Genomic DNA, 10955 nt, shown 5'->3' on the forward strand with positions numbered 1-10955 from the left:
TACCCTAGGGTGTGGCGAAATCTACCAAAAACCCTCAAAACGTTCTCCAGTGCACATGTTTTGCAAAATCATCATCATCACAAGGAGGGTTTTATAACCGGATGAAAAGTGTCCTCTTTGCCGGAGGAACCAGGTTCCCGGAATACCCTAGGGTGTGGCCAATTCTACCAAAAACCCTCAAATCGTCATCCACTGTACTTGTTTTGCAAAATCATAAAGTTTGACATGCCGGAAGTAGGGTTGTGGTACCGGTTATACCGGTACCGAAAATCCCGGGAATACCGACCCATTATTGGTACCTATCGGTACTGAACAAAAGCCAGTATCGGGATTTCGGTACCACACAAATATGAAAAATATGTAGACTCTATAGCGAGACCTGTTTCTAAATATCGATCTGCAAGGTGGCTTTAAATTAAATATTAAATTATCTTCTAGATAAATCGTTCAGCTTACGCCTTTGTGGGGAAATGAGGGGAGCCATCATCATAATAATTCTTGAAGTTAAATATTACTAACTTCTGTTGTACTGATCGTTTAAATTCCTGCACTATTTGGTCGAAATAAAATTTCAACTATCGTCTACTAAATAACATCTAGCATAAGAGTAATTTTTTTTACTAGCGATATTCTGATTGGCTCCAATTATTCACTGGGAGGCGCGTAATAAGGTTGTGGCCTACGTCATGGCTGTATTTGGTTTGCGCTTAAATCTTTGGCCATTAAAGAAAAAACAGTGATTTGGTAGCTTACAATTTTAGAGTTGGTGTACCGCTTCGAATGGAGCGGTTCGTAATTTTTGGTGATCGGAAAAGTCAGCTAAACTTCATAGTTTACAGAATATTAAAAGGCTTGGTATGCATAAAAGTCGAAACCAATTTACAGCAAAGCGATAATGCCGAGAGGAAATGCGACTAACGTACACGTAATTACATTCTGGCTTCGATTTACTGTTGATAATAGGGTTTCTTACATTTACCGTCTGTTGAATTCGACGAAAGTCGCATCGCTTAGCTGTTGTTGAATTCAAAGTGGCCTAGATCTCAAAATAAAATAATGTGCCGCATTTGAAAAATACCTTCTGCTGCACTGAGACATCAGTTTGAGCATTCAGTTTCTCTTTGAAGCATTTTTTGAGAATTTTTTGAAAAAATTATTCGAGTACCGGTACTTTACCGGTACTATCGGTACTGGGCGCTTCAGTACTGCAGTACCGGTTCCGGCCAAAATGGGTCGGTACTGCGAACCCTAGCCGCAAGATGGGTTTTATAATCAGTCGAAAAGTGTCCTCTTTGCCGGAGGAACCAGGTTCCTAGAAAACCCTGGGATGTGGCCAATTTGACCCAAAAACCTTCAAAAAATCATCCAGCGCACTTGTTTTGCAAAATCATAAAGTTTGACATGCCGAAAGACTGATTTTACAGCCGGATGAAAAGTGTCCTCTTTGCCGGAGGAACCAGGTTCCCGGAATACCCTATGATGTGGTCATTTCGACCAAAAACCCTCATAATGTTTACAAACCATTTGTTTTACAAAATCAAAAGTTTTTAGTTTTTCGGAAAGAGGGGTCCCAGTACTCCCAACAATATATCCGGAACTACGACCATTTCCGGAAAGATGGTCCTGGTTCCTAAAACTAGACAAATTTTGTGATCGTTTCTAAAAACCCGCATCAAGTTTGGTTGGAACGCAGTGAGTACCATTATTTTGAAATTTAATATTTTCACTGAAATAGGGGTTGGAGACGTAAGAGTTAACTGAAATATAAATTTAAACCTGCAGTAAATGCGCAATTTACTCACGAGATTCCATACGCTGTTTCAGGTATCAAAAAAGATTTCGTGTACTATAGATCAAATTAAGTACAGTTGTGGGAAATAATACAGAACATAGACAAATTCCATCATCCGTCCATCCATTGGCCTAAATAAGCCGTTGATATTGGTGGTATAGTTTGTTTTCTGATGTTCTTTTGTCCAATATATTCCAACTTGGCTGTCGCTGTGCATTAGGCTGTCGCAAAAAATCAATGTTCGAAAAGTCGTTGTGCTCAACCCTAGAATGAAAGATATGTATTTCCCATCAGGGATGGCATTATGCCAGATTTATCTGGCACAGCCAGAGTTTTTGACAGCTTCCAGACAAAAAGACAAACCTCTCATTCTGCCAGATTTTTAAATTTTTGAAGCTGCTACACGCACATTTTGGAAATTTGGGTAATAATGTCCCAAATTTTACAAAAATCCATTGATGCAGGTTCTATGAAAACTAAAATATATACAAAATTTCGATGACTTTGAGGTCGCTTTCAAGTGCCAGATTTTACCAGACATTTTTAGTTGAACTGCCAGATTTTCTTTGAAAAATAATGGCAACCCTGTTTCCCATACACCCAAAACAAATCTTTTGGAGCGTTAATTTATGTGTTTTTTCTGCTATCGAACTGTGAGCGGAAATGGGGGAGAATGGTTAAGCGATTTTTGCATGCCATCAAAACTGTTTTGTAAGACCAAAGTGTTTTTTGCAATGTGCAAAAAACCTCAATATATTTAGCCATCCTGTGCTCGGAAATTGAAAAATAGTCTCGCCCCCTTAAAACCATTCAAAAATGGATATATTTTGGTTGCAGACTTTTTGCTTAAAAAGTCGCATTATTTTTGGATTTCCACGGTTGCGTATCTCCTCGATTCTAGCAAGTACTTTATAAACATAATTAAGATGAATCTCCCTTCTAAGCAAAATTTCAAAGACCCCGCTAAATGGACTGAATATTATTCCAAATTTAATATTTTTTCATTGATTTGGATAGTATTATATTCCGAGACATATTAAGAAATACTTCTCCACACTGTCACATATCTGAAACCATCCTAAATATAAGACCAAACGGATCATGGAACTGAAACGCTGATAAAGTGTGTACTCATAACTAAAATATCCATCACACTACAATCTTACCGATAAAAGTTCCGTCGAATTGAATCCACACATTAATCCGCCCAGCGTCATCCGGGTCAGTCCACTTGAAGCAATGGTGCAGCGATTTTACAACACAACAACTGGCACTTGGCGCACGTATTAAAAATCCACACTTGATTATCGTATGGCAACTTCTCACTCATTACGCAAGCGATAGTATATGTTACTTCGTTTTAAGCTGGAAATTGCATCACTGATGATCTGATGTTCTATATGTGTATTTATGGAAACAACTATGGTCCAATCGGCACAAACTCAAACCCGATGCACAAATGGTACACAACCGTGAAACGACAAGTAAACTGATAAGAAGGTATGATGTCAAAACTTTATTTTTAAAGCAATAAAGCCAAAGCATCAGGTGCGTCAATGCTATATTTAATGTCAACCGATACGACGTTCGGTTCAAGATGTACATAAGTTAATGGGTGCGACGAATTCGAATTGGCTTTGTGCGATGACGAGAAAACATTACGAACATTGTTCATTCATTTTACAGGTTGCTAGTCGCAGGTTCAAGCAGCGCTGCTGGTCACCATTAGATCACACATTCCGCGAATCAATCTTCAATCAATAACCTACATTATTTGGTTCCATTTCCAACACTGTCCCTTTTACAACGATTATGGAAAAGGGAAATAACTGCCACTGGACCACGCAACTAGACTAATGTACGGGAAAATGAAAGTTTAATTGACTGGAAACCCACCCTGAACGGCATAAATGAAGATAGATATGCAGTAAGATGAAATGTAAATAAAGCGTTGAATTGTATGTTTTGTTCCACTTTTTGTCGATGGACAACAGTGAGCTCTTTCAATGCGCATATAGATAGAAACGAGGCTAATCTGTTTATAGCATTATTATGTTCAACAATAACTTTAGAACGTTTAAATTTGATTGTAGGTAGGTACATGCTAAAGTGCTGCGAAGTTAAACACCTAACATGCAATTTATTTTGGAACAGCGCTTCCAGTTATCGTTTACGAAAAATGTTGACAGCAGTTTGATGAAAGTACTCAATTATTAGTGCTGAAAGTTCAGAAAAGTTGTGCTAAATGAAAATTAAATAAGAATATTATTTTTTGACAACCACGTAAATTTATCCACGATATCCTCAAACGTTTCTGTGTACTGAAAACTACCGGAACAGAGTGCGCGGAATAGCGGCGTGCTAGCAAACAAAAAAACGAACGTTTAAGCAGAATCTGATAGCGAAAAGACGTTATTGAGTGAACACGAAATTATTGAAACACAGTAAATGTAATACCCAATCCCTCTTCGTTGACATTTATTGCTTATTTGTGGTGCTGGTTGTTGGTTCAGAGGCACTAGGCGCAATAGTTGTTACTTGGGAAAGGTAGTGGGTTTCGTGGCACGATCGCTGTTAAGTTAGTACTTGCTATTGCATGATCCGCAAGCATTGGATTAGCAACCGTTTGCGGTTTGGTCGTAATAGATAAAATTTTCTGAGCAGTTGCTTTGCAAGGTTTTCCGTTGTGTATTGGATGGTCAGGTAGGAGGGGATGTTTTTTTGAATGCATTCTCACCACACGATCCCCACGGTATCCATTTTCCCGTATTCTGACATGTATTTTGAACGCTTACGTTAGTTTGTGCTACCACCAAGGTAATCAAAAGGCTTTATAACGTAACCTAATATCTGCTTTAGATCAACTTAAAGGGGCAGTCCTAAAGAACCATTAACCCATATATTCTGACAAAATGCCAGTATTAAGCCAGAAAAGGCGAAATATTGTGCTATTACTGTGCAGAGATTGACAGCCCGTTTTTGCGGTACTAATGCTATTATATAGCTTCAGTGCACAAATGTAAGTTTTTGGAAGCCTTATATTGGCATGACTTTAGAAAGTTTGAATTGACTGTCATTTTCTGCAATGCGATTTTGCAACGATTTTTTATGATTCCTTTCCAGTATGATGAACAAAAAGGAAAAATATCAAAATCCTGTTCAGAACCGTAATTGACTCCCTTCTAATGCATTGTAATGATATCCTTATCGGAATATCGTTCTTACACGATATGAATAATGTTTGAATTGAATTGAATTTAGTAAGTCTCGAACAGAAACCTTACCGCGTCCCTTACAATTGCGCTGCTTTTGCTGTCTAGACTATATTGCATATAGTCGAATAAAATGAAATATGCCGAATATAAATTTCATAGAAGTTGCATAAAGAATCAACCCACAGCATTGCGATATCATTATATCGGCTTAATATTTGCTCTATAATGGCACTAAATGCATAGGTAAAGCATACATGCTTTAAAGATCCTTGAAGCATGTACGCGTTATATCAGCTTCATATACATATACAGAGCAAGTGATAATGATATACTGGGATGCTGTATGAAACGTCATTACATTCGACAACGTAATTTATGTTGTTCTGCAAAGCGAATTATTCTGCTTATGTATTATGGCGAGAGAATCGAGCGTGTGTACGTTAACGTGCGATCGCGTGTGCGTTTGTATGTCGCGTGTGCTAACGTATATGTAACTATAACAACTCGTATATGCTGCTAGAAACACAGTTTTATAACAATCAGTAGAACCAGATTCATTGTATAACTGCTACATGTATGACGGGATTTGTAGATCCACATTAGGACCGGTTTATTTTATGTTTTTTCACTTTATTTGACGGCGCCGGTGGTTGAGTGGTAAGCGTGACCGTCACCCATTCCAGTTGGCCTGGGTTCAATTCCAGCCGAGGTCGTTGAGATTTTTCTGAGGTGAAAAAATCTGTGGTCACGTCTTCCTTCGGAAGGGAAGTAAAGCCGTTGGTCCCCGGTCCATGAAATTGGTGGATCGATATCTAGTCTAGGTAGTGGAATCACCTCTCTGGCGTCGGTAAAGAAGTAGTATATCCAACTTCTATACTCAACTAACAAAAATATCCTCCTCCCGTGATACTTGTGGAGTGCGGCCTCTAACAAAAGCAAGTATCGGACTAACAATTCCTTCCCTTTCCTTCCGCGATCTACGTTCAGGCTTGGCCGGCGCCGGTATTGATCAATAAACACTTTAGGATTACCAGGAGTTGCACATTGAAAGATGTTTCGCTACTCCCAAGCATAATTATCTACTGATTCCCTGTGCAACTTCAGCTAGTCCAGATCGATAACGGAGTAGCAGCCAGGGGTGGTCGCACAAGCTCAAGGTCAAGCTCAAGCAAATTTTAGTTTTTATGAGAAATGACATAACATTTTTTCTGTATGTGTTTTTTTTTTGTACAGAAATGTTAATTCCCTGTAACTCGTTCTCAAAAAGTTTGCTGTATAAAATACAGTAAACGAACAAAAAAAATGAAATTAACGCACGTAGAAATGTCTACGCCCTTTTAAAAAATTGCTCTAGTATCAAAACATTGCAATTGTCAGAGAAAATCAAGGAGATTCATAAGCCGAACTCAACTTCAACGTCTCGTTCGAATCGACGATGGTCATATTTCGTGGTCGGCTGGTTTCTCATGGAATCCCTCTAATGCAACCATGCAGAAGATAGTAAAAATTGCAGTATTTGAATTAACAGCCTAAGTGTATTCTACTTCATTTCGATTATGTCTCTAACCTTGCCTACCCATTGTTTGACATGGACCTAAACTGTTGGTACCGAGGATAGAGCCTGCCGGATGTGGCAATTTCATGATCGCGCGAGCGCCTCCCGCTTGAGATCGCGTTTGTAAGTTTATGAGTGCTAAGAAGTTCACCTTATCACCGGGGTGTTATCATATTTGCGAGATCGTGGGCGTAGGTTGCTTGGCCAATCGCAAAGGGCTCAAACGTTTGTATGCTGACGTGATTTTGTAACATAGTGTACGATTTAGATTCTAGCTGAGCGTGAGTTCCCTTATATCGTTAGGGTTCCCGGTCATGTCGCTATGAGACGTGTTGTCTAATAGGTATGAGCGCATTTTCTTAATTGGTCAAGCTGAAGACATGGACCTAGGCTTCTAGAATCGAGGATAGACTTCCGGAAGAGACCGATTGGTGAAATCGCAAACTTGAACAGCCAACCACCACACATAGCACATCCATTCTCAATTTTCTATTTGTTATTGTTTGATTGTAGATTGTGAACTGGTAAAGAGAGAAAAAGTACAGAACAGAAAAAAGGTTCCCATCAACCCTCCCGGCCTCCTCGATATACCACTATCGAGGCGTATTGTAATCAACATCTTGAAACGGGCTTCTTATATAAATCCTGAGTAGTCATAATGATTGATGGATTATTAACGTGAGAACTAATTAACCTCTAGTAATAGAACTTGGTGCAAATAGAAACTAAAAAGAACGAAGGACCTTATATTTAGATAAATACAGTGTGTCCCACATTTATACATTCCCCTGTTTTTTCAGCATAACTTTTTTTTCGTTCAAGCAAACTGCACCAATTTTTCAGTGTTTGTTTTAAAACTTAATCAACGATGTTCCTAGAAATTTCGAAACCCTGGTGCGTTTCGTTCGTTTGTTATGGCAGTTTAAGTGAAAAAAGTGGTGTCTCACCTTTATACGTTCACCCTACTATTTTTTGGATAACTTTTTCTCTATTCGCACAAACAGTTCCAGATTTTCAGTGTTTATTTTAAAGTTTAATCAACGATTTTTCTCGAAGTTTGGAAACAATGATGCATCTTGTTTGTTTGTTTGTTATGGCAATTCAAGTGAAAAATGTGTCTCTTATTTATCCTTTCATCCTATTTTCTCAGATTAACTTTTTTTCAGTCAAAAGTACTGCACCAAATTTTCTAAGATTATTTTAAAGCATAATTTGCGATGTTTCTCAAAATTTGGAAGCTTTGGTGCGTTTTGTTTGTTTGTTTGTTTGTTATGGCAGTTTAAGTAAAAAAAAAGTTGTTCCTGCATTTATACGTTCACTAAGAAAAAATATAGTTTTTCCCAAAAAATGCATTATTCAAGTAAATATCCGGTAATAATCAACATTACATTTATCAGTCAATCGAATTCCCATCATTTTTGAATACAAGTTTCGATCGCTTCGGCATTTTATCATTACGATTTTCTATATTTCTTGCTCCAAGTTTGTTTTAGAATGATTTGATTGCTTTCTTGAGCTTTACAACTGACGAATACTGCTTCTTTACTGTTATACCGAAAAAACAGGGTGAACGTATAAATGTGGGACACACTGTATATAGAATCTATTGTGGCTTGGTGATGTTTACAATACCGGCAATCTCATCAACCTGCGAGAGGGAGAAGCCAGACTGAAGCACATTTTGTGTAAATAAACCAAATCATTGTTTGGTAAAAATCTCTAAACTTTCGCTTCACGCTGTGGGATCTTGTGTACTCGTATTCGGTATTGTCAATTTGTATCCATGTCCTACGTATGTCATTTACATTCTTTAGAATTCAGACCAATTCGGCGAATTCCTTAGCGACAAAATGCACCAAATTAGCCTGATACAATTCCAACACACTCTTGGAATGGTGACTAGAAAGCTCAATCCGATCAAAATAGTAGATTTATTGTTCTGGTCTAAATATGACAAAAAACGTTTTTGGAGATATTCTTTTCTGTAAATTTCACTGGCACCTTTTCTGATGAAAATATTGCTTAATTTTTCATAGGTTCCATGCAAGTTGCGATATTTTCTTATTCTTTATCGCCCGTCTCGAACCCATAATTTCGTACTTAAAACTTTTGCACTGCCATTTGTTAGAACTTCGACATCGTTGACAGCAGCTAAACCATTCCAACTTATCTCGATCGAGATTAACCGTGTCCTTAATTTACTCTCAGATAATTTGGTAACCCTAATACCAGGTCACTTGAACAGTTCAACATTACTGTAATACCATGTTATCAATCTATTCCGATGTTCACAAGAAGTGCAGCGAAATACGCTATACAAGTAATAGTGGGATCTAAAATATTGAGAAGAGAACGTGTTCCGCTCAACCGCCAGAGAAATGTGAAAAAATTCCATAACAACTAGCTGCTAACATCACTTATCAACGCAATGCAAGAACTCGAAAAATGCCGGAAACAATTGCTTTTTTCACTTGTCTGCTGCTGTCATCATATTGGTTCAATTATTATATAAACAAAACTGTTTACTGTTTCATCGGTCTACAACCATGACAAATCGCCAATCATTCGCATCAGCATTGCAAATTGACCTGTAGATCAAAGTCTTTTCCGGTTATTAACACCAGAGTCAACCAACGAACACAAGTACAATCTTCACACAACGAAGCGCGCAGACTTTATCCGTGTCACCCTTCCTGAATGAACTCGAACCTCTACTCGAAAGCATTCAATTGATTCCAATTAGAACAATTTTTTTTATTCAATTAACTTCAATTTTCTCCACAAGTGCTCGTGTTCTATTCATGCTTGGGAGACAGACACTCGACAGCTTTCCGTCACTACATACTCGTGAGTCATGCTTGGAAGTTGCCTGCAAATAATCACAATAGACATTCTTACTTTGTTCTCATTGAAACTAAAATTTAAACATCCCTTTCCAATATCACTACTGATAATTTAAACAGGTAATGTATAGTTCACAAAAAGTTCACACTCAACGCGCTTCTGTTTAACCACGAACGGATATACCACAACCGGCGGCGTCCGGATTCTATCGCGACTAGCTCTGAGCAATACCACGTTCAGCAATGAACTAAACGTAGTTAACGCATCGCTCTACTTATCCATTGAAGCGTACTCGATATTCCCTTGTCTCATTAAGCTTCTTAGTCCGGCCAGCAATGCGTGGTGCGTGCCGCTCGCATACCGCAGCATCCAAAAAATGCCAGATGCCTTGAAGACGTAAAATTCATTCATACTCAAAACAAACGAAAATGCTATGTATAGTATCGATGATTGTGGACGTACACACATATGTCATATAGTGCACTCGCTGCGGAAAATGTAAACAGATATCTGCTTCGTTCGTACCTATATGGTGTGATATAAAGTCAAGTGTGCTGAATTAAATGGTTCTGGGTGATAAGGGTAAACAAACTGAGTTATTTGTTGTACAGCAGATTTCATTAAGACCTGTATTGATCGAAACAACAAGCAATTTATAAAATGTTGGAAAAATACCATGATCATATTTTGAAATTTTGCACTTAATTTAAATGGGCATATCGTCGCTATTTTACTATCTTACGACAAGCGCCATACAGCACTTTTCGAGAAATATAATTCGATGCTACTAGAGTCAAAGTTTCTCAGACAGGCCACAATTTCGATGGAAGATCAATTTTTTGCAGTATTGGCATTGCAAATGCAACACCAGGTGTGTTCCGCGCCAAACAGGGAAGTTTTGAAGCCCTTTATTTAATCCTCTAGTTCCCAACACCGTGGGGTCTAAAAAAATCTAAATAAAACTAGTAAAACCTGATGGTATGTTGTCACCCGCACCAGCATTTCTTCCCAATGCTCATACCTTTTATACACACACATTGATTGAATATTCGTATAGATTTCTGTCAAATGCAATGGGTTTTTAGGAAATTTTTTTCACGACCGCTGCGTTAGGGGACAACACCAAAATGAACACAAACGGTCGCATATGAAGTGTTGTCCCTTAAGGCGACTGACGAATTTGTTGAAGCTCAAACAAAGCGATGTATATTACCTCTGAACCTGTTAATAACTCAAAATAAAGATTTGAAATGCCAAACCAGATGTATTTCTAGTTTCACCTTCATGTGCATTTGACAAATTAGGGGAGCCCGGGGCTAGTTGGCGGTTGGGGTAAAACTATTTTGTGTTTAGTGGTAATGTTCATTAAACAAATTTTAAATATTCTTGGCAATTTCAAAACCTAAAAAATACTTTGCCTGCCTAAAGACGGTGTTGGACAGCTGAGCGAAAAAATATTCAATCGTTTAGTGATTGCTTTGTTCTTAAGAACTAATATAACAAAATCCCCTGGGCTTCGGTGATGAGCGTACTCTTGGGTGGTCCTGCG

General features: G+C 38.2%; 1 long non-coding RNA gene across 1 annotated transcript; it reads right to left on the bottom strand.

Moving 5' to 3' along the window:
* Positions 1-2958: 2958 nt before the first annotated feature.
* On the bottom strand, positions 2959-9631 carry LOC131694883 (uncharacterized). Its single transcript, XR_009306552.1, has 2 exons — positions 9461-9631; positions 2959-3233 (listed from the first exon to the last, which is right to left on the bottom strand). It is a non-coding gene; the product is annotated as an uncharacterized LOC131694883 (long non-coding RNA).
* Between the last annotated feature and the right edge of the window lie 1324 nt (positions 9632-10955).

This window comes from Topomyia yanbarensis, unplaced genomic scaffold (genome assembly GCF_030247195.1).
Source record: "Topomyia yanbarensis strain Yona2022 unplaced genomic scaffold, ASM3024719v1 HiC_scaffold_186, whole genome shotgun sequence".
NCBI lineage: Eukaryota > Metazoa > Arthropoda > Insecta > Diptera > Culicidae > Topomyia > Topomyia yanbarensis.